Source organism: Ambystoma mexicanum, chromosome 5q (genome assembly GCF_040938575.1).
Source record: "Ambystoma mexicanum isolate Mex_15411 chromosome 5q, UKY_AmexF1_1, whole genome shotgun sequence".
Lineage (NCBI taxonomy): Eukaryota > Metazoa > Chordata > Amphibia > Caudata > Ambystomatidae > Ambystoma > Ambystoma mexicanum.
Window position 1 is genome coordinate 778,957,964 of NC_090933.1, and position 25,607 is coordinate 778,983,570.

Sequence of the window (25,607 nt, forward strand, 5' to 3'; positions counted from 1 at the left end):
GGCAAAACCACCAAATGTGTCTCCTGTCTCCTCACTCTGCACACCCTCTCTAACACTCTGGAGCCCTCTGGGGGTACATCCTCTGCAAACTAACCGGCGTGCACTGCCATTGTATCAAGAGCGTATGCCATATTTCTCTAAGATGGAGCCCTTGTGAGTCTGCTTATGTTCCTCCACAAAAAGACCCAGTGGTTCCAAGGGATGGTCCTGCCCAGTGTTGTCTCCCACGTGGACATGTATGGCTAATGTGCGTTTGCGTCCCCTACTGTAAAAATCTTGTATAGTGAGATCAGATTCCTTGTGCCCGTTGAGCCGCCAAAAAAGTCTCAAACTGCGTGAGGGACCTCGTGACAGCTTCCCTATTGACTCGGGTGGAAACCCAGTGACATAGTTGATGGTACCTGAATCTATTGTTTTTCGTTATCCCGGAGCTCTCCTTGCACTGGTCCAAAGATGTTACCTCATCCCCATGAAACAGGTCTCTACTACAATCGGATTCCATCCAGTGCATATATGCTCCCCGATTTAAATTGTGGGTTACAGTGAATGGGGGCAAAAAAAGGATGGGGCAGACGTGATCTCATACTTCTCCACCAATGTGTCCCACGTGTCCTCCAACAAGCTTGTAATTTGGTTAAGAAGCATGCTGTCCAGTCTGTGATTCTTGTGAAGCCAGAGAACCGCAACCATTTTGCCATAGCACTCGAGACGCAATAGGTCCTGCACTGCCCAAAACAATGTGCCCAAGTGTACAATTCGCGCACAAGCAAAGCTTTGTCTGGATACTCAAAAATCACGTCTGAGAGATCTCAAAACAGAAAGATGGTGCCCCTGATTTTACCTCCTCTTTCAAAATCACGACATCTGCCGTTTCACCAGATTGCACAGGTAAGACACACAGGATGGCTGGTGCCAGCTGATCAAAAAGCAGCACAGCCATCAAGAGCGCCACCAGAAGTGACAATGTTGCAGGAGCAGGAAGGGGCTACTGCACTGAACAAAAGGGCCAGGCCACATTAAAAAGCAACTGCAAAGTGAATACAGGGTAAACCAACCACCAGAGAAGTAATGGAACCAAGAGGCTGTTCAACATCAATGTCAAAACCAGTGGCCAGGCAGTCACATACTGGTGGCCCTGAAGAAGTTGTGGCATGACTTAGGACCTGATCCCAGCTCACCAATCATCTGTGATAGGAATCAACCGAGGCCATTGGATTGGTCTGTGAGGTGAGAGATGGCTCGGGCCATTCAGTAGCCCAGCTTGCTTAAAGTCCATTCAGTCCACTTCTCAAAAGTAAAAAACAATGACGTAGTGTGTGCTGTATACAAAAACAAGTTAATATTGCAAAGAAGAATGGCGTAGTTTTGGTATGCTTCAAATGAACAGCCACAGATTTAGACTGTGCCTCGCAATCATGGCCCACAGTAAAAGTAACTCTAACGTACTGCTCCCCTTTCTATTGATGCCCAAGCAAAGTACATGTAAGCCAGGGGCCCCATGCCCGGTTTTCTGCACCAAAGTTGAGTTATGCAGAACTTAAAAAAGCACCATAAGCTGGAGCCCTGTGGGGGTGTCACAAGGTAGGGCTTGGGAAAAAGGGCCAGACAGAAAAGACGTAGGGAACGATAAAATGGAGAGGAATGTCATAAAGACATGAAGGTGTACCCACATCACTGAGATTCATGCATGCCCCAAATGTGGAGATGTGTGACTGTTGCACAAAATAGCATCACTGCATTTGTTTTTTTTTTAAATCATAAAAATGCAGTACTTAGATACAGTAAGTAAAGGTCCTTTGTGTTCTCCGGTAACCTAAAAGCAGTGAAGGTTAAATGTGGTTGGAATGTTACGGACGGGAAGACAACACATTAAAGAGAACATACCAGCCAGGATGTTCAAAGACACGTCCGAAGGGACTACCCCTACAACAAGTTCAAATACATTTTCCTAAAAACCAGAATGCCTTTGCACCCAGAAACCACCCATCGACAGGTTCATATATAAATAAATATATATATTCAGTGAAACAACCTTTATAAAGAGAGAGTTAAGGGAATCAGATTGAATGCAACAAAACCCTTGAAATTCAGCACTCACATTTGAAGTAAGTACACCTCAACTTGGTGCCCCCTGTTGCGCAGTGTATGCCCAAAATGATGACATCACTGGTGACATCCCTAATTACATCATACATGACATCACTGTTGACATCACTGATGGGTGTCACTAACGACATCATACACATCATTGATGAGATCAATTATTACATCATATATGATATTACTGACTATGTAAGTTTACATTTTTCTCTTGCTCACTTTCATGTGTGTCTATTAATTTTCATATTGTATAACAGCAACATGTCAATTCAACAGTCATCCCCCCCATCCCTTCTTCCCCACACCAGAAGTATTCTCTCTCCTTCCAAATGTCTGTATTTCTTTCAGGATCCCACAATGTCCAATATTCTGATCCTGTGCGGGCACCATTGCTCCATATAGTCACTTTGTATATAGTTTAAACTAAAATAAAATGTTCAACAAAAAAAATAATACAAAGTTCCATATAATTAACATATATATATATATATATATATATATATATATATACACATACATATATATAAAAAAACACATATAAATGGAGGGTTGTAACACTACAAAAAACCCCACAAAATATGCCAAAAGTATTCCCAGCACTCAAGACCAAAACACCTTCTTACAAAAATACTTCGTTTTTATTCATTATAAAAACAAGCAACCAACTGTGCAAAATATGCAGTAAAGGGTAGGTATAAATCAAAACCTCCCCATGGCATACAGGTTTAAACAACACTCACCCCCCAGGGTGGAAAATCGGCACGCGTTCCGCCTGGATATACCAAGCTTCCTCAGGCTGATCAAACTCCACATCCGTGTAAACACAACCCATTTAAAACTTAAGGAAAGCAACTCGAGCGAGCAGCTCCTCCCCCCTCTCATTCTCTCCGATCACGTGATCGCTTAATGCCGCATTGAAAAATACATGAAGCGGGCCACCATGGTAGAATGACTATATAGTCATTGTGTTCACTATGAACACAGTGCACTGGCCATAAAATATATGCCATCTTGATATGCGAGTGTAGGGACAGAGAACTCCTCGCTCCACGTTGCATTTCCCTAATTAAAATCATTAATTTCTTTAAACATTTACTTGTGTTGAATTGCGCTAGTGCACCTTTTTATAACATGGGTAAACCTTATCAACCTTGACAAGAATTTTACCCATTACGTCCCTGGGTTTGTAATGTGTTACTCTAAAAGCCAAACACGGCACGACAACAAATTCATAAAACACCAAAGCTCTCCTTTATAGATGTGGGACATAGTGCCCTCTAGTGGAGAAAAGCTATATCTCTTTTAGTTCAATCTTATATATAAGGCTTTCACATGCTTGGAATAATTTCCATTGTGATTATATTTATCTATAAAAATGCATATCCATTTGGATGTTCAGTCTTATTTATATAAAAGACATGCATTTACCACCGAAGTTCTAATTGCTAGACGTGACTAATGCATACTAAAAGGGACAATATTCAATTAATGATCCTATACAGCAAACCACAATATATTTACAAAAACTATTCAAAGTGCAAGTGCTCATAGTTTTCAAACTCAAACATCATATTAGATGATAAAATACTAATGTAATGAATTGTAATATAGTACTACAACAGTAGCACCATATTACTCACTAAAATAGGTAATTCCCTCTTGTCAACAAAAACAGCAATAAGGGGATATACCAAACTTACTAACCAGGGTCCTGTTGTTGCATACACTTACATAGACATCCATCCAATCTATTGGAGAAATACAAACATCTCTGAATCAGTGTTGAGTCCATTCGGCCTTAAGGTATCAAATTTACAGATTAGAGATGCCTCTAATTGCCTGAGTTTCAGTTCTCGGTTACCCAGTCTCTTGTGTTGTGGGACATGGGCAAGACCAACAAATGACATTTCCTCCACATTACCACCATGTTTCTCTATGAAGTGTCCTGTCAAAGGGTTGGTTATATCTCCATTCTTAATGGCTCTATAATGTTGGAGAATCCTGAGCTTAAGCATTCCTATGGTCGATCCAATATAGTGAAGACCACAGGTACAGGTAATAGCATATACTATAAACTTAGTCAAGCATGTAATTCTATGTTTATATCTCCATGATAGACCATTGGAACTGACAAATGGAGTTTTAGATACAAAGCATTAGATTACCAGACAGAAGCCAAGCAGATTGGTAAAAGGTTTGTCAAACGAGGCTACAATAAACATGTAGTCACAAACTGCTTTAAGAAAGCAGAAGTTCCGAAAAGAACGGAATTGTTTGGAGTTCAAACTAGTAAGAAACAGGAGAAGATCAGATTTATAACAGGGTATAATCATCAAGCTACAAATGTTAAACGAATTATGAAAAAACATTGGAATGTGCTCCTGACAGATCCTGATCTTGAGAAGGTACTAGATAAAGCTCCCAATGTGACATACCGTAAAGCGCCAACTCTTAAGAATATACTGTCACCAAGTATGGTGGTCACAGAAGTTACCAAGTCAGGCCACTTTTTGAAACAGGATTTGGGAGGTTTTCGTAAATGCGCGAACTGCAAAATGTGTAGCTTTGATCTAAAACTCCATTTGTCAGTTCCAATGGTCTATCATGGAGATATAAACATAGAATTACATGCTTGACTAAGTTTATAGTATATGCTATTACCTGTACCTGTGGTCTTCACTATATTGGATCGACCATAGGAATGCTTAAGCTCAGGATTCTCCAACATTATAGAGCCATTAAGAATGGAGATATAACCAACCCTTTGACAGGACACTTCATAGAGAAACATGGTGGTAATGTGGAGGAAATGTCATTTGTTGGTCTTGCCCATGTCCCACAACACAAGAGACTGGGTAACCGAGAACTGAAACTCAGGCAATTAGAGGCATCTCTAATCTGTTAATTTGATACCTTAAGGCCGAATGGACTCAACACTGATTCAGAGATGTTTGTATTTCTCCAATAGATTGGATGGATGTCTATGTAAGTGTATGCAACAACAGGACCCTGGTTAGTAAGTTTGGTATATCCCCTTATTGCTGTTTTTGTTGACAAGAGGGAATTACCTATTTTAGTGAGTAATATGGTGCTACTGTTGTAGTACTATATTACAATTCATTACATTAGTATTTTATCATCTAATATGATGTTTGAGTTTGAAAACTATGAGCACTTGCACTTTGAATAGTTTTTGTAAATATATTGTGGTTTGCTGTATAGGATCATTAATTGAATATTGTCCCTTTTAGTATGCATTAGTCACGTCTAGCAATTAGAACTGCGGTGGTAAATGCATGTCTTTTATATAAATAAGACTGAACATCCAAATGGATATGCATTTTTATAGATAAATATAATCACAATGGAAATTATTCCAAGCATGTGAAAGCCTTATATATAAGATTGAACTAAAAGAGATATAGCTTTTCTCCACTAGAGGGCACTATGTCCCACATCTATAAAGGAGAGCTTTGGTGTTTTATGAATTTGTTGTCGTGCCGTGTTTGGCTTTTAGAGTAACACATTACAAACCCAGGGACGTAATGGGTAAAATTCTTGTCAAGGTTGATAAGGTTTACCCATGTTATAAAAAGGTGCACTAGCGCAATTCAACACAAGTAAATGTTTAAAGAAATTAATGATTTTAATTAGGGAAATGCAACGTGGAGCGAGGAGTTCTCTGTCCCTACACTCGCATATCAAGATGGCATATATTTTATGGCCAGTGCACTGTGTTCATAGTGAACACAATGACTATATAGTCATTCTACCATGGTGGGCCGCTTCATGTATTTTTCAATGCGGCATTAAGCGATCACGTGATCGGAGAGAATGAGAGGGGGGAGGAGCTGCTCGCTCGAGTTGCTTTCCTTAAGTTTTAAATGGGTTGTGTTTACACGGATGTGGAGTTTGATCAGCCTGAGGAAGCTTGGTATATCCAGGCGGAACGCGTGGCGATTTTCCACCCTGGGGGGTGAGTGTTGTTTAAACCTGTATGCCATGGGGAGGTTTTGATTTATACCTACCCTTTACTGCATATTTTGCACAGTTGGTTGCTTGTTTTTATAATGAATAAAAACGAAGTATTTTTGTAAGAAGGTGTTTTGGTCTTGAGTGCTGGGAATACCTTTGGCATATTTTGTGGTTTTTTTTGTAGTGTTACAACCCTCCATTTATATGTGTTTTTTTATACATTAAGGAGCTCAGTCAAAGCTTCCTTTTCCTAGCACCAGCTACGAGTTAGGCAGTGCACTAAATTTGGCTACTTTGTTTTTACATACATATATATATATATATATATATATATATATATATATTAAATACATCTTATAATGTTAATACAATAAAATCAAATCCTTTCCCCCCCAAAGTTCAAGGTTCACATTTGTATTCCATCACTCAGTATAATGTAAGAATTGTACCCCAAATCTTTTTAAACAATACAATTTTCTTTTATCTGCGTTAAAGAACTCTTTCAATCTCTGCCTGATTATGCATTTCTGCAAGCCACACTGCGATATCCACAGATTCTGCTGTCTTCCATCCTCTCTGGATTGTTTTTTTACCCACCATAGCGCTTCTGAAAATCCATTTTTTCTGACTTGTAGTCAGATCTTCTAACATCAAATCACTGCCCAATATTAAAGTCTTGAAATCATATTTTAGTCTTTCACCTTTAACCTTCTCACAGATATTATCATACTCGTTAACCAAAATCCTCTCACTCGTGTGCAATCCCATAACATATGTTCTAGCGTTCTGGATTCCTGTATGTAAGCCCAACAGTCTGAATCATCACTCATACCTCTCCTTTGCAACCGCTCTGGCATCCGAAAGACCTGGTTCAAGATTTTGATCTGACATGATATCTCTGTTAACCCCAAAGAGCACAGTTTGACATTTTCACACATACAAGACCATTCACTCTCATCAATCTCGCTTCCAATTCTCCTGCTCCATTCCTCTCTCAACAAATAATTTCCTTTGTATGCAGCCACAACCATTCCATATACACGGCTAGCTAACCCTCTCTCTCCTGGTTTTGGAGTTTTTCTGAACAGGTCCAAATTCAATCCATCTTTCACCTAAATCTCCCCAATAGCTTTCCTAATTTTCCGATAGTTTGTTCCACTGAAATTTGGAATATTAAAGGTAGTTTGAATTTCTTTCCCCGTCATCCAATGCCCATTCTTGTAAAGGTCTCCAAGCCATTTCACAACACAAAGGAACCACTCATGCCAGAAAATAACTTTTCCCTCTATTTTGATTTTTGGATTCATCCAGATTGAGGCCCCTGGGTCTCTCATGGCATCAATTCCAAGGTAACTATCCAATTTCTTCCATGCGTTTCTTGTATTTCTAGTTATAGGATCCTTTATACCGCCTGTTCTAGACACTTTCGTCAACATTGCCTTTGGTGTGAGTGGTCTGTGAAAACTAGTCTCAGCAAGCACCCACTCCTCTGGTACAGCATCTAAAAAGTCGACTATGAATTGTGACACAAAAACCAAAATGGTATGCTTTAAAGTTTGGTACTCCCAAACCTCCTTTTGACAAGGGCAATTGCAATTTACTTAGCTTCAAACGTGGTGGCTTTTGGTCCCAAAGGAAGCTCTGAATTATCCTGTCCAGTTCCATCCAATATTTTTTTCTCAATATCCACTGGTATCATGCCTAAGACATAGTTTATCCTTGAGGTCGAAACCATTTTCAAGGCATTCACCTTCCCCCAAAAGAGACAGGTGAAGTTGCCTCCACTTCTCTATGTCTAATTTAAATGCAGAACAGACCATATTCATATTCTCCTTAATGAAGTCCTTAATTCCCGGTGTTATCCGTACTCACAAGTATAAGAGTCTATCAGCTCACCATTTAAACCCCAACTGTGTGACTAAATTCTTTTTTGCAAATGTGTGCTGAGGTAAGACCTCTGATTTTGCCCAGTTTATTTTGTAACCCGAACACTGTTTGAAAGCCGATAAGACATTCATTACTTTTGGAAGCATTTGTTTTTGATTACTTAGCACAAGGAGCAGATTGTTGGCATATGGCCACACTTTTTGCTGAAGGCCCCAACATTTCACTCCCTGTATTTCTGTGTCTGACCGCAGAGCTATAACCAATGGCTCAATCACAATGACAAATAATAACGATGAGAGTGGGCACCCTTGTCTTGTGCCCCGCTCCAAATTGACATTTTCTGATCTCTGCCCATTTGTATTGACATCTGCAGTCGGACAGGTGTAAAGCAATTTAACCCAGGACCTAAACTGGTCGCCAAAACCCATTTTCTCTAAGATCTTAAATAGAAATTCCCGATTGACCCAGTCGAAGGCTTTTTCGGCGTCCAGTGATAGGAACGCTGAATCTTCCTGACAATCTGTTGCTTTTGATATGGTGTGTAATAACTTCCTGATATTACGTTTTCCTTTCACTCACAAATTCTGACTGATCCCAGTGTATTAGCTTTGGTAGCAATGACTCCAATCTCATTGCCAAACCTTTGGCCAGAATTTTATTATCCACATTAATTAAACTTATTGGCCTATAGCTTTTTTTTTTAAAAACTTTATTTATACGTTTCAAAACATGCTGTTACAACCATAACTTGGACTGCCCAACCATGGGCCAGTCAACCGATGCCGATATAAGCCCCTGTGTCCCCACGCCGCCTCCCAACCCCCCCCATACTTTGAGGAGTCTTTTCTTGTTTCTAAAGCTTTCCATCTCTGTTGCCCCCGCTGGTCACTTCCTTTCAAATTGTTTGCGGATTCACGTTTTTACTCAATCCACTGGTTGCCTTGAGGGCGAGGCCGTTGGCGTTTCGTCCTTGCTATTGATCAGATATGCTATGTAGGGGCCCCAGTTGTCCGGTGGGCGTGCGTGCAATGGCAGTGTTTTAATAAATTCCTACTTGACAGTAAAGCACGTCCTTCTGCCATTTTGCTATTGACGGAGCTGGACCTTAGCCCCATGACATGGCAATTCAGCTGCGCGCCAGCACTAGGAGCACATTTGCTAATTTCCTCACTGTAGGTGTTAGCTGTTTTGTCATTCCGAGCAGCGCTATCGTGGGGGTGGGTTTTAGCTCCTCTCCTATTATTGCTTCTGTCTCTCGGAGGACTTGTGACCAGAATTACGTTACCGTTGGGCAGTGCCATGCAAGATGGATAAAGTCAGCTGATGGTGTTCCGCATGTCTAGCACTTTGTATCTGACTCTGGTCGGTGTTTGCTTTTTTTGGCCGGGGTGTACTAAGTTTGGTGCAGGTAGTTAAAATGGATGAGCTTGAAGCGCGAATTCAGTGCGAATTTCTGAGTCTGCTGCAGTATATACTCCCACTCGTTGTCTGGGATGGGGGCCTGCAGTGCCCTTTCCCACCTCTCGTTTATGCGTTTTTTTTCTGGAGCTGTGTCTGCCACGAGCGATCTGTATATTGACAAGGCCAGCCTTCCCTCCCCCTGTGCCTGTATCATGCCATGTAATAGTTGCCACGTTGGGGGGTGTTGTGGGAATGAAGGGAGGAGGGCCTGGAACGTATGGCACAGTCGAAAGTACATAAATATGTTGCGTGAAGTGGAGCCGCCTTTCTCTTTAGCTTGTTGTGGTGTCATGAAGGTTCCATCGACAAACAGGTCGTCTAGTGAGAGCACTTGCACTTTCTCGGCCCATTGGTGGAAAACCTTTTCTGCTGTGAGGTGTATCCCCGGAATGAATTTAATGGGCAGGAGGGGCGAGTATCTGAACTGCACTCTGTATTTTTGGGCGATTTTTTTCCAGATTGCATAAGTGGATAGCACCACATTCATGTTGGTATGGGGCACTGGTTGCTGGCTGATAATGACTGCTCTTAATAGGTTGGGGGTGGCTAGGGCTCGTTCTATCTGGACGTGTGGTCTGATGAAGTGGGTGGTGTATCAGTGGCTCAAGAATTGTGCCTGGGCGGCCCAGTAATATCGCTCTGCATCTGGGAGCGCCAGGCCCCCTTTGGCCACTGGTAGTATCAGTGTTGTGTAGGCTACCCTCTCTGGTTTACCAGCCGAGATTAGTTCCAATATGAGGCTTTTTATTTTCTTCAAGTAGCTAAGCGGTATTAGGATTGGTATATTGGAAAACAGATAGAGAAGTTTGGGAAGAATTACCATCTTGACCAATGACGCTCTCCCCCAGAGCGTCAGTGGCAGTGTTTTCCCTCTGCCCACTTTCTCATGCAGGGACTTCAGCGTCGTTTCGTAGTTGTCTCGGAAGATATTTATTTATTTATTTATTTATTTGCATTTGTTAAGCGCACTTGCAGCCCATGAGGCATCGAGGCGCTGTTACAGAGGAAACACAGATTTAAGATTACATTCGGAGGCTCTTAGTTACAAGTTAGCAGGCATAAAGGCAGAAACAGGTTAAGTCACACAAAGAGTCTGGTTTTGATAGCCTTACGAAAGGCAAGGTGGGACTCGATGAGTCTGAGGTGAGGTGGCAGGGCGTTCCAGTGCGTGGCTGCAAGGGTGGGGAAACTGGAGCCACCAGCACGCACTTTCCGAAAGGTAGGCCTGACAATGGTGTTGGCGTAGAAAGATCTAAGCGGTCTTGTGGCGGAGTGCCTGGTGATTCTGTTCGTCAGGTAGGGGGGGGCAAGCTCGCAAATGCATTTGTGGGTAATGGCAAGAGTTTTAAAGACAATTCTTTCTTTAACAGGGAGCCAATGCACTTGCCTTCTGATTTCGGAGATGTGGTCTCTCCTTGCGGTGCCGGTGGCTGCCCTTAGAGCATTGTTCTGGGCTAGCTGAAGTTTGGCGATGTTTTTGTTGGAGGTCCCGACGAGAAGGGCATTACAGTAGTCAAGTCTTGACCCGATGATGGCCCTGGCAATCGTGAGGCTGCTTTGACGGGCCAGGAAAGGCCTTGTTGCGTTGATGACTTTGGTGTAGTAGGCTGATGAGGCGGCGATGGCATTGACCTGTCTGTCCATCGACAGGTCGGAGTCAAGGTAGACTCCGAGTGTCTTAACATGGTTAGAGACTTTAATTGGAATATTATCAATGGTGAAGGAGGCGTACTGTTCTCCAAGATTGTCGAGGGTGAAAGGTGAGCCAGTAAGGAGGAGTTCGGTTTTTTCACCATTGAGGCAAAGCCAATTCTCCGCCATCCAGGATTGGATGGTAGAGTAGATAGAGGAGAGGGTGTTGGAGTCCGCTAGGTAGTCGCCCGTGAGTGGGATGAGTACCTGCGTACCGTCCGCATAATTGGTATATGAGATACCCAGGGAGTCCAAGATGCTAAACAGTGGCCTCGTGAAGAGGTTGTAGAGAGTAGGTGCGATACAGGAACCCTGGGGGACACCGCAGGTGAGGAGGCTGGGGGTGGCAGCAGCAACTTCAGAAAAGACTTTCATGGCCCTATCTTTGAGAAAGGAGGTGATCCATTGGCAGGCTTTAGGGGAGAAGTTGGCTTGTGTGGCTAGGTGGTGACACAGGGTATTGTGGTCGACAAGATCGAACGCTGCAGAGAGGTCAAGGAGCAGTAGAAGGGCAGGTTTGCCTGCGTCTCTGAGATCGTCCATTTGGTTTTTCAGGTCTAGGAGGGCCGTTTCAGTGCCATGGCGAGGGCGGAACCCAGATTGCCGTAGACCGAGGAGGCGGTTGTCCTCTAGGAACTTCTGGACTTGCAGGTAAGCTGCTTTGTCCAAGATTTTGAGCAGGAACGGTACAGTCGTAATGGGCCTGTAGTTCCCCGGGACGGTTGGGTCGAGAGAGGGTTTCTTGAGAAGTGGGCGGACCCAAGCTTCCTTAAGTCCTGATGGGACATGGCCTGATTGGAAGGATGAGTTGATAAAGGCCGTGAGGAAGGGGGCTAGGCTAGGTGCGGAATCCTTGATGAGGCTGGCGGGGCATGCATCCCCTTTGCAATTGGAAGGTTTAATGGAGTTGAGCAGGGTAATGACCTCTTGCTCTGTGATATCTTTAAATTCGAACAGCGGGGAGGACGTGGTCTTGGTGGGTGGCTTAGCATGCATGTTCGCTATAATGTCGGAGAGGGCTTTTTGGTGGCCACGAATTTTACTTTGGAGAGTGTTAAGCTTCTCAAGCATGGCAGATTGAATGCTGTTACACCATTTGTCATCTTTGATGATAGAGGAGGGGGGGGCAGATGGTTTTTCGAGTTCCCTGAAGATGGTGAATAGTTCCTTGGAGCCTGATTTAGCGTCAGCGATCCTGGTGTTAAAGGAGGCAGCCTTTGTTCGAGTGATGTTGGTCTTATATAATTTGGAGATGGCTTTGAATTTCTGTTTAGTGGCTTCAGACGGGTTTGCTTTCCATGTGGAAAGAGCAACCCTCTTCTGCGCACATTGATCAAGGAGTTCTTTGGAGAACCAGGAGTTGGCATGTTTGGCTTTTTTGGCTTTTTTGAGAGTTAGGGGGGCAATGGCATCCACAGCTGATGTGATGATATCCTTAAAGGTGATAGCTAAGGTATCGGGGTTGTTCGAAGAGGGGGTTTGAAGGGCTGGGTTAAGGAGGTAGGGTGCAAGGTTTTCAGCTGTGAGAAGGCGTGAACTTCTGGAGTACGTGTCGGGGCAGGGTGGTGGCGGGGAGAAAGCAGCTTTGTTAGTTCCGAGGTTGAATTGGATGTAGTGGTGGTCGGACCAAGGAATAGGGTTGTTGTCCTTGATGAGAAGGGTGCAGTTGTGATGGCTGACCCAGTCAAGGGTGCGTCCTTTGATGTGTGTGGGCTGGGAGATGGAGTGCGTGAAGCCTAGGTTGGAGAGTGCCTTCTTGAGGAGTTTTGCAGGGGAGTCCTTGGGGTCGTTCAACCCTAGGTTAAGGTCACCGAGGAGTAGGACCTGTGAGGTCTTTTTGATGTTATGAGAGAGTGCAGAGATGAGTGTGTCGTGGAAGTCGGTGCACGGTCCTGGGGGTCTGTAGACAATGTGCATGGATATGGTGCAGTTAGCTGATACGTTGATTTTTAGAGGGAGGTAGTCGCTATTGCTGTCAAGGATGCCTTCTACTTCTCTGATGGAGAGGGTGTCTTTGGCGATGAGGGCAACGCCTCCACCTCTCTGAGAGGTGCGGTCTTTCCTGTAGATGGAGTAACCAGGTGGGATGGCCAATGATAAGGCTGGGCCCGAACTTTCATTGAGCCAGGTTTCAGTGAGGATGAGGAGGTCTAGTTCGTCTTTTATGAGCAGGTCATTGATGTCGAGGGCGTGGGCTGGTACAGAACGGGCATTGAGCAGGGCGCACATGAGCGTGCGGCTGGGGGGAGGCAGGGGGAGTGGGAGGCTGGTAGCTGAAGGAAGATCAGAGGAACTAGGTGGGGTGGTCACGGCGGTGTCAGCGGTAAGATTAGGGGGCAGAAAGGTGTCATTGGGCCGCAAACAATCAATGGAGGCACCAGCAAACATATGAACATCATTGGGCAGCACACAGTCAATGGAGACACCAGCGGTGGGACCAGCAAACATATGAACATCATTGGGCAGCACACAGTCAATGGAGACACCAGCAGTGGGACCAGCAAACATATGAACATCATTGGGCCGCACACACTCCAGAGTGGCAGAGTGGGGGATAGCGGTAGTTACATTGGGGCCAAGGGGCGGAAGTAGAGATAGAAAGTTAGTGTTAATGGAGGGGTAGTGATTGTAAGTACAACACTTGAAGACTTGTTGCGTCGTGGCAGGGGACTGCGAGGTGAACCTGGGGCCCAGGGTGCATTTGGTGGCTGCGCACAAGAGTGCTGGCAGCTGGCTTCTTGTGGCCAACCTGGCGTTGCGGTAACCGATGGTAGGAGTATAGCTGTTGGGGTTGGTAAGCAGGGTGCGGGACCGTAGGCGCGCATTCCTACTGTTGTGCAGCGGAGGGCATGCAGATAAAGCGTGAAACAAGGGGGCATAGGGGATGTTGGCCTTACCTTGACCTGGACTGGCAGAGTTTTTGTGCGCCATCTGCGGCCTCTCGCAGCGGAGAGCTGCAGAGAGCGGCGTTGGCCTTGTCCTCTGGCCTTCTCCTCGATGCGGCTTCGCGATAGCTTCAGGATAGGAGAATCCCCAGGTACCGCACTCGGGAGCCCTCCCACCTGAAATTGTAGTCATCTGCAAATTTCTGAGTGTTGGGGATTAGGGGGAAGATAATTGATTTGGAGTGGTTAATTTTTAGACCTGAAACTGTGCCAAATTTAACTATTTTGTGCATCGTGGGGTTCAAGTTTTCATTGGGGTTTCGAATGAATAGTACTATGTCATCGGCATAAAGGGAGATAATTAGCTTATGGGGTCCTATGGAAAGACCTCTATGGATTTGCCTTGCACGTATGCCCGACACCAGAGGTTCCATTACCAGTGCAAATATAAGGGCTGAGAGTGGGCATCCCTGTCTGGTTCCGTGTTGGATTCTGACCTCTGTAGATTTCGTTGCGCCAAGAATAATGGTTGATTGGGGTTCGCTGTATAGGAGCGACACTAGTTTGACAAAATGGTTCCCAAGCCCAAGTTGCTTGAGTACCGCGAACATGAAGGGCCATTCGACAGAGTCGAATGCCTTCTCCGCATCAAGAAGGACAGCGAATGCATGCTGTGAGGGGTCAATAGCTGCCATGGCTGCCAACATTCTTCTAATGCCGAATGTCGTATTGCGGCCGGGTACAAAGCCCGCCTGGTCAGCGAGTACCAGTGCCGGCATTAGTGGAAGTAGTCTGTTGGCTAGAATTTTGGCCAGGATTTTGTTGTCTAGATTTATTAAAGAAATCGGTCTGTACGATCCGCATTCCTCTGGTGGTTTGTCCTTTTTGTGCAACAGGATTACGTTAGCTTCTCTTAGTGTCTGAGGAAGGATTCCTGTTTCTGCCACTTCCTCGTATACTCTCAACAGGAGGGGGGCCAGAATGGGGGCCAAAGCTTTATAAAATTCCCCAGTCAGGCCATCTGGCCCGGGGGCCTTGGAATTGGGTAGACTTTATCGTTTCTAGGATTTCCTCTAGTGATATGGGGTCCTTTAGGGGCTCACAAAGTTCTCTCTCTACCCAGTATAGTTCTGTGTCGGCGAGGTAATTATGTAGGATCTCGCTGTCTATTGGGTGTCCTGCACTGTAAAGGTCCTGGTAGAAAGTCTGGAACACATCAACAATTTCTTCTTCGGTATGAACCAGTGCACCTTGTGTAGAATGCACTCTTTCCACCAAGGTGGGATTCCTGCCAGCGGCAATCAAGCGGGCCAGGAGGACTCCAGGTCTCTGCCCCTCTCCGTATTGGCGTATCTGATGACCGCGTGTTAAGAATTTCAGCTCCCGTTCTGCTGTGGACCTAAACTTCAGTAGTTCCTCTTTGAGATCCGCTTGGCTGTGCATTTGGTTTGTAGCAGTGATCTGAAGCTCTAGGGATTTCAAGCGCTCTTTGCTGGTGGCCAGTTTGCGTCGTATTAATTTTAATATCCCATTTTCTTTGGCAATGCAAACCCCCCTTACATAGCATTTCAGTGTTTCCCAGAGGATCACTGCTGATTGAACTGTGTCTTGATTGAGATCAATGAAGGTAGTGATGTCCTCTCGTAGTTTGGACGTAAACACTTGGTCAGTCAGTGCTCCGGGTTTGAAGCGCCAGTGAGGTGTTTTTGGTTTACTGTTAGCGATGTTGCATTCTAGTGTCACTGTGGCGTGGTCTGAGAAGGTTCTCGGGAGGATTTGGCATTTGTCCCATTGGAACGTGCTTCGTGCTGATACGAGGAGGTAGTCTATGCGGGAACTTGTGTGGTGTACCTCTAAGCGAAAAGTGTACTCACGGTCTTCCCAATTCTCATGTCTCCAGATGTCGACCAGATCGTATGCTCTGCATATTTCTTGCACTTGTAGGCTGGCTTTCGCCAGTTGGGCTGTTGGGGTCTGTGATTTATCTTTCTGTGGATCTAGGTGTGTATTTAGATCTCCGCCCCATATTATGGTTGCTGTGTTAGATTGTGTGAGGTGATTGAGCACCCAATCAAAATTGTTTGCCCCATCTACGTTGGGTCCATAGGTGTTCACGAATATAACTTCTCTCCCAGCTATAACTCCCTGCACTAGGAGGGCCCTTCCTTCCGTATCTTTTTCCACTTTTATCATGCAAAAACCTTCTTTGGGACTTATGAGGGTGGCCACGCCTCTGGCGTACGATGAGTAGGAGGAGAAATAACGATGGCAACCCCAGCCTCGGGCCCAGAGTTGCTCCCTGTGCGGCAACAGGTGGGTCTCTTGTATCATGGCCACATCCACATTGTGTCGCTGGAGGAATTGCAGAATCTTTCGTGCTTTAGACGGTATGTTACCCCCTCGGATATTCCACGTTGCTACCTTGAATTGGCCCGATGGATTTGTTGTTCATGGCGAGAGGTTCGTTCATGGATTTTCAGTGACCAGCAGTGATTCGGCAATCCCAATGGATGCATGTTAGCGCTTGTTTGTTTTAGTTTCTGGGGCCGCGGGGATGCGGCGGTGCAAGGGGGGGGCTGCTCGGCAACCACCCGTAACAAATCAAAATGTTGCTGTGCGTGGGGCGCTAGTGTCCTCCCAAGGGTGGAGGCTCCCTTCTCGAACTGCGTCTGTTATTGTGAAGCTGAACGTCTGTTAGGCAGAAACCTGTGCAGTTCCCTCTGGGACCACTGCAAAAGATTTAAGACTACAGGTGGTTGGCAGTAAACCCAATTGTTAGCAGTCTGTACCACCCAGATTTACCTGGTAGCTGTGGCTGAGCAGTCAGACTTCTCTCAAGAAGAGTTAGGCAGTATACAGAGTATTCACAATAGGTCACTAGAACACAGTAGAACAAGCAAACACTGACCAGAGCTTGGTGTAAAAGAGATATAATTATTTATTTAAAAACACATCTAGTTAAACACACTGGCACTAATATCAAGCAGTTCAAAAACACGGTCACTAAAAGATATACACTCCCTTCAATGATTATTAGACAAGTCTTACGTAAAGCAACACTTATTTTCAGACAGCGAAGAGCGCTTAACGAAGATGGCACTCTAATCAATCGGTTTAAGAGGGAGAGAAAGGCAGAGCAAAGATAGAAACAGATCCCAACACTTTCGGACGAACACAGTAGGAGAGAAAGGCAGGTTAAAATGGTAAAGCCAAAGTTAACAAGGCCGGACCCACTTTAAGAGGCTCCGGTCGAAATGTGTCCATGGTCACACGGTTGAAAGTGCCCAAAAGTCTCGCACAAGGTTCAGAAAGAGTTGGACCAACAGAAAGGGACCAGTTAGATGGTCAAGGCGGCCAGCCCAGTACAGAAGGTTAAGGGATTATTGTTACCTTGTAGCAATCTTTAGAAAGGGAGGCCTGGCGGACACGGTACCTTAAAATGGTGAGAACGCTCCAGCGGGGGCAGTTGTTCCTGGCAGCGGGTGCAAGTCGGTGCTTCGTCCGGGGGAAGAGAGGATCTCGTCGGGGAGGAAAACAGGAGTCCGTTGCACTGACAGGGAAGAAACCAGCTGCGGAGTTCTCAATTAAAAGGAGCGGTCCTTTTATTCGCAGTCCAGTGGTAAGTGGCTATCCGGTTGCCGGGGTGCTTTGCACAGGCAGTTCGACCACAAGACGTCCTGGGATGCGAGAAAAGAAGGTAAACTGGTTGTGCCCACCAGTCAAGGGAAGAAGGCTCTCCAGCAGGGAGATCTCCTCTGTCGTTGGGAAGTGGTGAGTCGGTTCAGCAGGGCTCCACCGGTGGTGTCGTCGTAGCAGGTTGGCTCAGCTTCTCCCTCGTCGGATTTGCAGGTCCTGTGGCGACTTCTGAAGTTCCAGTCCCAAAAGCCCTGCTTTTATGCAAGAAACCCCCATTCATTCAGCCTAGCTGTCAATCAAACATGCTAAGTGGTGAGCCGGCCAATCACACAAGAGTGCGACTTGAGTTGCCAAGGCAACTCAGTCCAGGGTGCCTAAACCCCCTCCCACACCCCCTGTGGTACCCAGACAGAGTGGCACCACTTTGGAGGGCTACTGTGTAGAAGCACGCCAAAAGTGGAACAAAGGGCTCGACCTTTGGTTTGGAGTTACAGAGGCGAACACAAACGCCATTTTCAAACCGAGTTTTGGCAGAAAACACCAACCCGTGAATTAATGTTAAATAAATAAACCGGCGGAATGTTAGAGGCTATGTAAAAAAAGTATTAGCCTCGAACAATGGGAAAATCCCATAGAGATATATTCTCGGTTGAATATAAAAAGTAGTATCCACTGCCACCAGCCAAAACTCGACAAGGGGGGACGGGACAGTGCCCCCTCGAATAACAGACCCTGGGGCAATCGAATTGCCCCTACCAGCACGTCCACAATATGATGGTTTGTACTGGTTCTGTTAGTAATTTGAGACTAGTAAAGCCAATGGTAACTTTACATGCCCTGGGAGACAGTAGTCAGTCCCAGGGTATGGAGTCTATGGTGGGGGGGGTCACTATGGCACCCTAGGGTTACTGCACGGAGGGTGCTGTGTAACACATATAGGAAAAATGGACCCCATAGCCCATAAAACACATTAACATTCAAAGGAACACCACAAATCATGTCCAAGAGTGGGAGAAAAAGAGTCTCACTCTTGGCAGGGGAAAAAACAAACTCCATAAATCCAGCAAAACTGCTGGGGGACTCACTAGGTTAGGAAATTCAGCCTAAACAGAGCATTCTCCCTAACAACGTCGTGCTGTATTGTGGGGGTTCATGGTGGGTTTCTTTCTGCGCGCTCTCTCCGGGGCGCCCCTGGGACATTGTTGGTGGCTCTGCAGCCGTGTCTGTCATGAAATAGACTGGCGTCTTCCGGTGAGTTGGAGAAGTGAACTTTCTCTTCGTATTGGATGCAAAGTTTTGCGAGGAAAAGCATTGAGTATGCTATTTGGTTGTCGCGCAGTCGACGATTGATTGATACAAAGGATCTCCTTTAGGCCTGAACATTTGGGGAAAAGTCAGGATTTATTTGTATAGCGTCGCCATCATATTGCAGGTTGCCTTTCTCCCTGGTCAGCCTCAGAATAGTGTCACAATCCTTATAGTTTAATAACTTGGCTATGATCGGGCGGGGAGGTGCACCCGGAGAGGGTTTGGTTGACGGGATCCTGTGTGCCCTCTCAACAATGAACAGTTGCGAAAGAGCCGAGCTCCCGAAGATATCTTTGCATTTATTTTCAATGAGGTCCTCCATCTTGTTGTGCGATTGCTGCTCTCTGACTCCGACCACCCTTATATTGTTTTGCCGGGAGCGTCCCTCTAAGTCCTCGTTCTTGGACATGACTACTTTCATTTGGCCTTCCAATGTCGACACTCTCAGTGTTAGTGACGCTGCGCCATCGTCCAGATCAGAGACTCTCTGCTCAACATTATCCAGTCTGTCTCTATGTTTATCAAGGCGATATTGGAGCAGATCTACCTTGGACGACAGCAAGTCGATCTTACTGTCCAGATTACCAATTCCTGGTTTTAGGTCCATTAGGATCTCCCTGATATCGGGCTGGTGTGGTTGGTCTTCTTCTGGGCTCGTGTGATTCAGCGGGGATTCCAGGTGATTTTCGGGCCTTGAAGTTTTGGGTGCAGGTCCAGCGTCAAAGGTAAGTTTCCTCTGGGGCTTGTCTGATTTACCCATTTTGTTGGTATGCAGTGGTTTTCTGATATGGGTATGTGCGGGGGGCGTAGTACCCCAGGACCGGTGCCTGCGCACACGTTCAGAATGGAATTCTGGGCAGGAGGGCCCCTGGCGTTACTTGCCTCTGGATCACCGCTGATGGTGTGTTCTCTCTCACCTGCCCCGTGGTCCGTTTGCTTGAAGATGGTTCAGTTAAGAGCCATGTTTGTATTACTAGGTTGTCCAGCAGAGTTGTTTGGGGATAGGGTGCTCACGGTACCCCACGTGTGATTCGAGCGTGTGGGCTATGAGAGCACTGATTATGTATGGCGGAGCTTGGAGTGGGTCTCTGCCACCTGGAGTCTGTGCTTCCTTGGTGCCACTGTCTTCTACCGCTGCTTTGGTCCGGTTCTCCCCATGCAGAGTTCGCGGTCGCCTAAGGATAACATGGCGTGCAGCTTCTGTGTTCTTCACGGGTGGGGGGCGCAGACACCGCCTAGTGTTCAGTGTTTATGAGTTTGTCTATTGCTGGGCGAGCAGTGTGTGTGCCATGTACTGCGGGCCCCGGGGGTTGCCTCCGGGTGCTGGCTTGCCCCGGGCCTCTGCTGTTGTCAACACACGCTTGTGCAGTGTGCTGCACCCGGCCTCGCCACCCTCCTCTCCTTGCCTGTGGTGGGGGCAGGGTGTTCGGCGCTGTGGTCCCTTTCTCCCGGTGCGTGCTATTCAGCAGCTGTGACTGGGTGCGGGGGGGGGGCAGCAGCGTGATACCTCGAGTGGGCCGCCAGGACCCGCTCAGTTCTCATGAGGTCTCTCCGGACCGGTGCGCACTCCCAACCCCGTTACCCGGCACTTACTTGGTCCCTTCTTTGCGGCGTAGTCCCGTCTCACTCCTTCTCGCAGTGGGTCCGGGTGGAGCCCCCACCCCGGAGCCGGAGCGCCGCCTCCTGCAGCCGCTTTGATATCTTGGCCAGGGTTTTTCAGTCTGCTCCTCCGTCAGTTGGTGTGCTGCTGCAATCCTCGTTCGCCGCGGCTCCCCCGCTCCGCCAGCGCGGCAAGCCGACAGCCGATGCAGGGCTGCCACGGGTATTTGGCGCCGAGTCAGGGAATGCCTGACAGTCGCCTCGCAACTCCTTGGGTTGCGGGAGGTGCGGCCTGAAGCAGACTGTCTGTCACCGCCACAGTGTTTTGGCGCTGCAGGCCTCCCGGGGGCAATTTCCGTCCTGATTTTGGGCACTGTGGGGGTGCCAGGTGGTTCCTTCCAATCCGCATGCATACCACAGACAGAACAGCTTCGGAATTATTACGATTTACCAGAATTAATTAGGGAGACTCCCGGAGGCTCACAGGGGAGCTGCCATCTTGGTTGGCCCTCTAGCGCCCTCTCTCATTTGGCCTATAGCTTACCTTTCTTAAGCAGGACTGAAATCGTAGCATGCCTCGTGGTACTTGGCAACAAACCTTTAGATAGTGAAGTGGTAAACATACTCAACATAGATTTAAGGCAGAATTGGGGAGAATTTAGTAAAACTCTACTGGCAAACCATCGGGCCAGGGGACTTTCCGGTATTCAGCCTAGCAATTGCTGTCCTGACTTCATCCAGTGTAATATCTCCCTCGAGAACTTTTGCCTTATCCACCGAGACCTTCGGGATCTCTATATTTTTTATGAACTCCTCGTCAGCTCCATTAACATTTGCCTCATTTTTGTATAAATTTGTATAGAACGACTGAAAGACCTCATTTATTTCTTTTGGTTTAAAAGTGATCTTCCCATCATTACCTCTAACTGAAGTGATTGCACGCTCTGATTCTCTCTTTCATAATCTGACGGCTAACCACCGATCACATTTCTCTTCTCTCTCAAAGTAAGTGCATTTTTGATTAAAGTATCTCTTCTCCATACGTTCTGGCAATACTGTTTTTAATTCCCTTTTTAACCTTAATAGCTCCGGAACCAAACCATTACATGCAGGGTCCAACATCAACCTCCTTGAAATGTCTTTAATTCCTGATTCTAGTTCCTGATGCTTCCTTTCAAATGTATTTTTCTGCCCACTTGCCATGCCAATAAGAATACCTCTCACCATGCACTTAATGCCTCCCATACCACGTCAGCCCCAACCTCCCCAGTGCAATTTTCCTCTACAAAAAATTCTGTATCAGCTAAAAGTTTACCCATTAACTCCTTATTGTCTAACAATGAGGTATTCAAACGCCAAGTAAACTGCTTTTTCAAGGTTAAGTTCAGTTTCAAATGCATTATCACGTGTGCATCATCTGTCAGCACAATATTTCCAATTTTACTTGTCACATAACATTCTCCCACCTGTGAACAGCATATCTAACATAGAGTAGACTGCTTGTGCCCCAGAGTAAAAATTTTATTCCCTCCTCATTTCTCTGACCTCCAGACATCATTTAAGTTGTGTTCCACTAGAAGATATTTCAGCGCTATCGTTTGTACACCTAGCTGTCTGCTGTGTCTCGAAGTACTTCTATCCAGGCCCTGATCCAGCACTGTGTTGAAATCCCCACCTAGAATAATATTCCGGCAGCTCAGATTCTGTATATCTTGTGCAACTTTCCTAAAGAATGTGCCATTATCAACCGAAGGAGCATAAATATTGCAAAAAATTACCTCTGTCCCCTGAATGTTAACTAATAATGCAATCCTTCTTCCATCACTGTCACTCAATTCTTTCAAGATTTTTATCGGAGCATTCCTCCTAACCAGTATAGCTACCCCTCGTGATTTCGTATTGAATGACGACCCATACACTCTTCCAATCCAACCTTTCTTCAAACTTTCAAGTTCCCCCTGTACGAGGTGCGTCTCTTGAATGAAACAAACATCGATTTTTAGATCATTTAAATATGCCATTTTCGTTTTTGAATGTTGTTCAACCCGTTCACATTCCATGTGACCACTTGTAATTCATTATCCATTTTCAATTCCTTACTCAACCTGCAATCATAAACTGACTCTATTCTGTTACAATAATATTCAAATGTGAACTCTAAAACACAAACTCTGAAATAGATGCAAGACACAAAAAGCAACACAAAAGATAAACTAATATAACACATGTTAAACTGTCCAGTCCTGGACAACTCTCCCTAAATTCTATAAACCAAATCTCTGTTAATTACTTCTTTTATATGTTCTAATAAACTCCCATAATGCACTAATTTAAAGCTTCCCAGTCCCAAGTATCTACATTCCCAGAACCATCCTACATTTAACTATAATTTTATCTAATTACACCTAACAATTTGGGCACCGCATTTAAGTAGATCCTATGAGCCCTTCAAATTTGATCAGTTAACTAACAGTAATGTCTTTGAAGTTATTAATTAGGATATTAGAATTTGAAATCCCCCTACTTCTTTTCATGTTCCTATCACCCCATCATCTGTTCTGTTCTACAGCTATCAACATTTCTATCAATCTTTTACACACTTGTCATATAATCTCCCTTACGCAATTTAAGTAATGTTCAGCATAATACATGGACCTTATGGATCAATAATTCTATTCTCTAAATACTATCCATCTACTAACTGATGATATATAGGCCGTGACCATCGCGTGCATTTTCCATATCTCCCGCTAGTAAGGTCACTTTACCTTTTGATGAACATCTTATCACATTTCCATTTAAACTAATCTGTAACATATGAAAACATATTTGAACAACCCTAGAACACCCATTGCAGTTCCCTATTACCCACTTCCCATTCAGTCCAATCAATACTGACCCCCAGTTTTAATAAATCCCTCCTGGTCTCCCTGAATACTATATGTTATCCATTCCAGTGATATGAAGTTCCACACTTTGTGTAACCAATCTTGGACTGTGGGTGGAGTTTGTTGTTTCCATTGTTGCGCTGTCATCAGCCATGCTGCTTTAAATAAAATTATGAACCCCTGTTTCTGTGATTTAGTAGGTATTTTTGACTTTTGTTCCCACATACCACACAGCCATATCTTTTCCCCCAGCTATCCCACCTCCTGAAACATCCCTTGCATTTAGATTTTTACCCCGGCCCAGAATGTTTGTAACTCAGGGCAGCCCTCCAGTTTCCCACTGTCTTACATCCCCTCCAGCATTGGTCTAATGCCTGGGGGAACATCGCATGGATCCTCTTGTGGGTGTAGTGGCATTGTAGGAGGACCTTTGTCCACATTCCTCTCACCGTTATGGCTCGAGTTAGTTTTGGGATGGCTTTCCACATGTATTCCCACTGGTTCTTTGAAATTGTCTCCCATAGGTTTTTTTCGCATGTGTTCATGTAACTCCTTTGAACTACTTCCTCCTGTTCATTCAGGAATCTATCGAGGATCAAGACAAGGCTTTTTGACCCGAGTGGCTCGTTATATTTTTTTCGATGGTGCTAGTTGTCTCGTTGTCACTTCCTTAATGATTGGGGTGGTCAGCCAATGTTTCAATTGGTTGTATTTAAATCTATCTTTACCTGTCAAACCAAGATCTTGCTCACATTCCTCAAAAGTCCTAAGGATTTGGCCCTGGTACATATCTCATATCTTTTTACAGCCTGCTTCCTCCCATTTCTTAAATGCCCATTTTTCCATCCCTGGTCGAAATTCTGGATTCCCAAACATCGGGGAAAATGGGGCTGGTTTCACTGTAAGTACCCCTCTTTCTATTGCCGAGTCCCACAGATCCACCCCTACCCCTATTACCTCACTAATCTTAATATCTGGGTGTCTGTTTTGTTTATTTATCCACATCAGTCCCAATATGGGTGATCCCCCATATGTTGTGTTGGCCTTCTGCCGACCATTCATTCATGACCCCTATCTGCGCTGCCTTTTAATATTTATCAAAATGTGGAAGGGCCATGCCACCCTTGTTTTTTGGAGCCGTTAACGTGGACATTGCTACTCTGGGGGGTCTTTTCTTCGAGATATATGTCGAAATTGCCTTGTTGAGAGACTTAAAAAAGCTATTTGGAAATCTAATGGGCAGTGCCTGAAAATAGTAAAATACTTTCGGTTAAACCATCACTTTTGCTGATTTCAATCTTCCCCACCATGATACTATACAAGGGTTCCATTTCACAAGATCAAATTTGATTCTTTCTTGCAGCTGTGGGTAGTTTGCACTATACAATTGCCCAATAATTTTTGTAAGGGTTATGCCTGGGTATGTTATACACGTTTCTGCATTTTTTAATTGCATTTCTGTTGCCAACCTATCTATCTCCTCCTGGTCTGCTGATAGGTTTAGGATTTCAGATTTCTGCTTATTGATTTTTAGCCCATATATCGCTCCATAGTTATCTAGTTCCTGTATTAGTACCCGTAGTGAATGCTATGGATCTGTCAATGCAATCAGTATATCGTCCGCAAATGCTGCTTCTTTATCGGCCATTTCTATTCCCCTAAGCCGGTCATTGTCCCGTATTTTAACTAGTAAGGGTTCTAGGTAAATAGTATAGAGCAATGGCGATAGGGGTATCTCTTTTTAGTGCCCGTCCCAGTGTTACTTTATCTGTTACTGTTCCATTCAGGGTAATGCGGATACCCAATGATTTATAATTGACTCGTACCATTTGAATTAATTTCTCCCTAAAACCCATGTGTTCTAATATGCAGAATAGTAGGGACCATTCTACCCTGTTGAATGTTTTTTCTGCGTCTGATGACATTAGTATTGCAGGGGTTTGTGTCATCCATATTTTTTCTATTAAATGGGTTATTCTGCACGTGTTGTCAAATGTTTCTCTTGAAGCTATATATGAAGCCTGATTGATCGTATCCTTTTAGTTTAGAGAGCATATGGGTACGTCTATTTGCTATTATCTTGGTGTATAGTTACGCATCTAAATTTATTAGTGTCATCGGGCGATAGGACCCCGGGAGCGTCAGATCTTTGCCTTGTTTGTGGAATACTGGCAGT

At 45.1% G+C, this 25,607-nt stretch overlaps 1 protein-coding gene across 2 annotated transcripts in view; it reads right to left on the minus strand.

Annotated features, from left to right (window-relative positions):
- Nucleotides 1–25,607, minus strand: part of LOC138497657 (early endosome antigen 1-like) — a 734,693-nt gene that overhangs the window by 294,283 nt on the left and 414,803 nt on the right. The gene's annotated exons all lie outside the window — the stretch shown is intronic.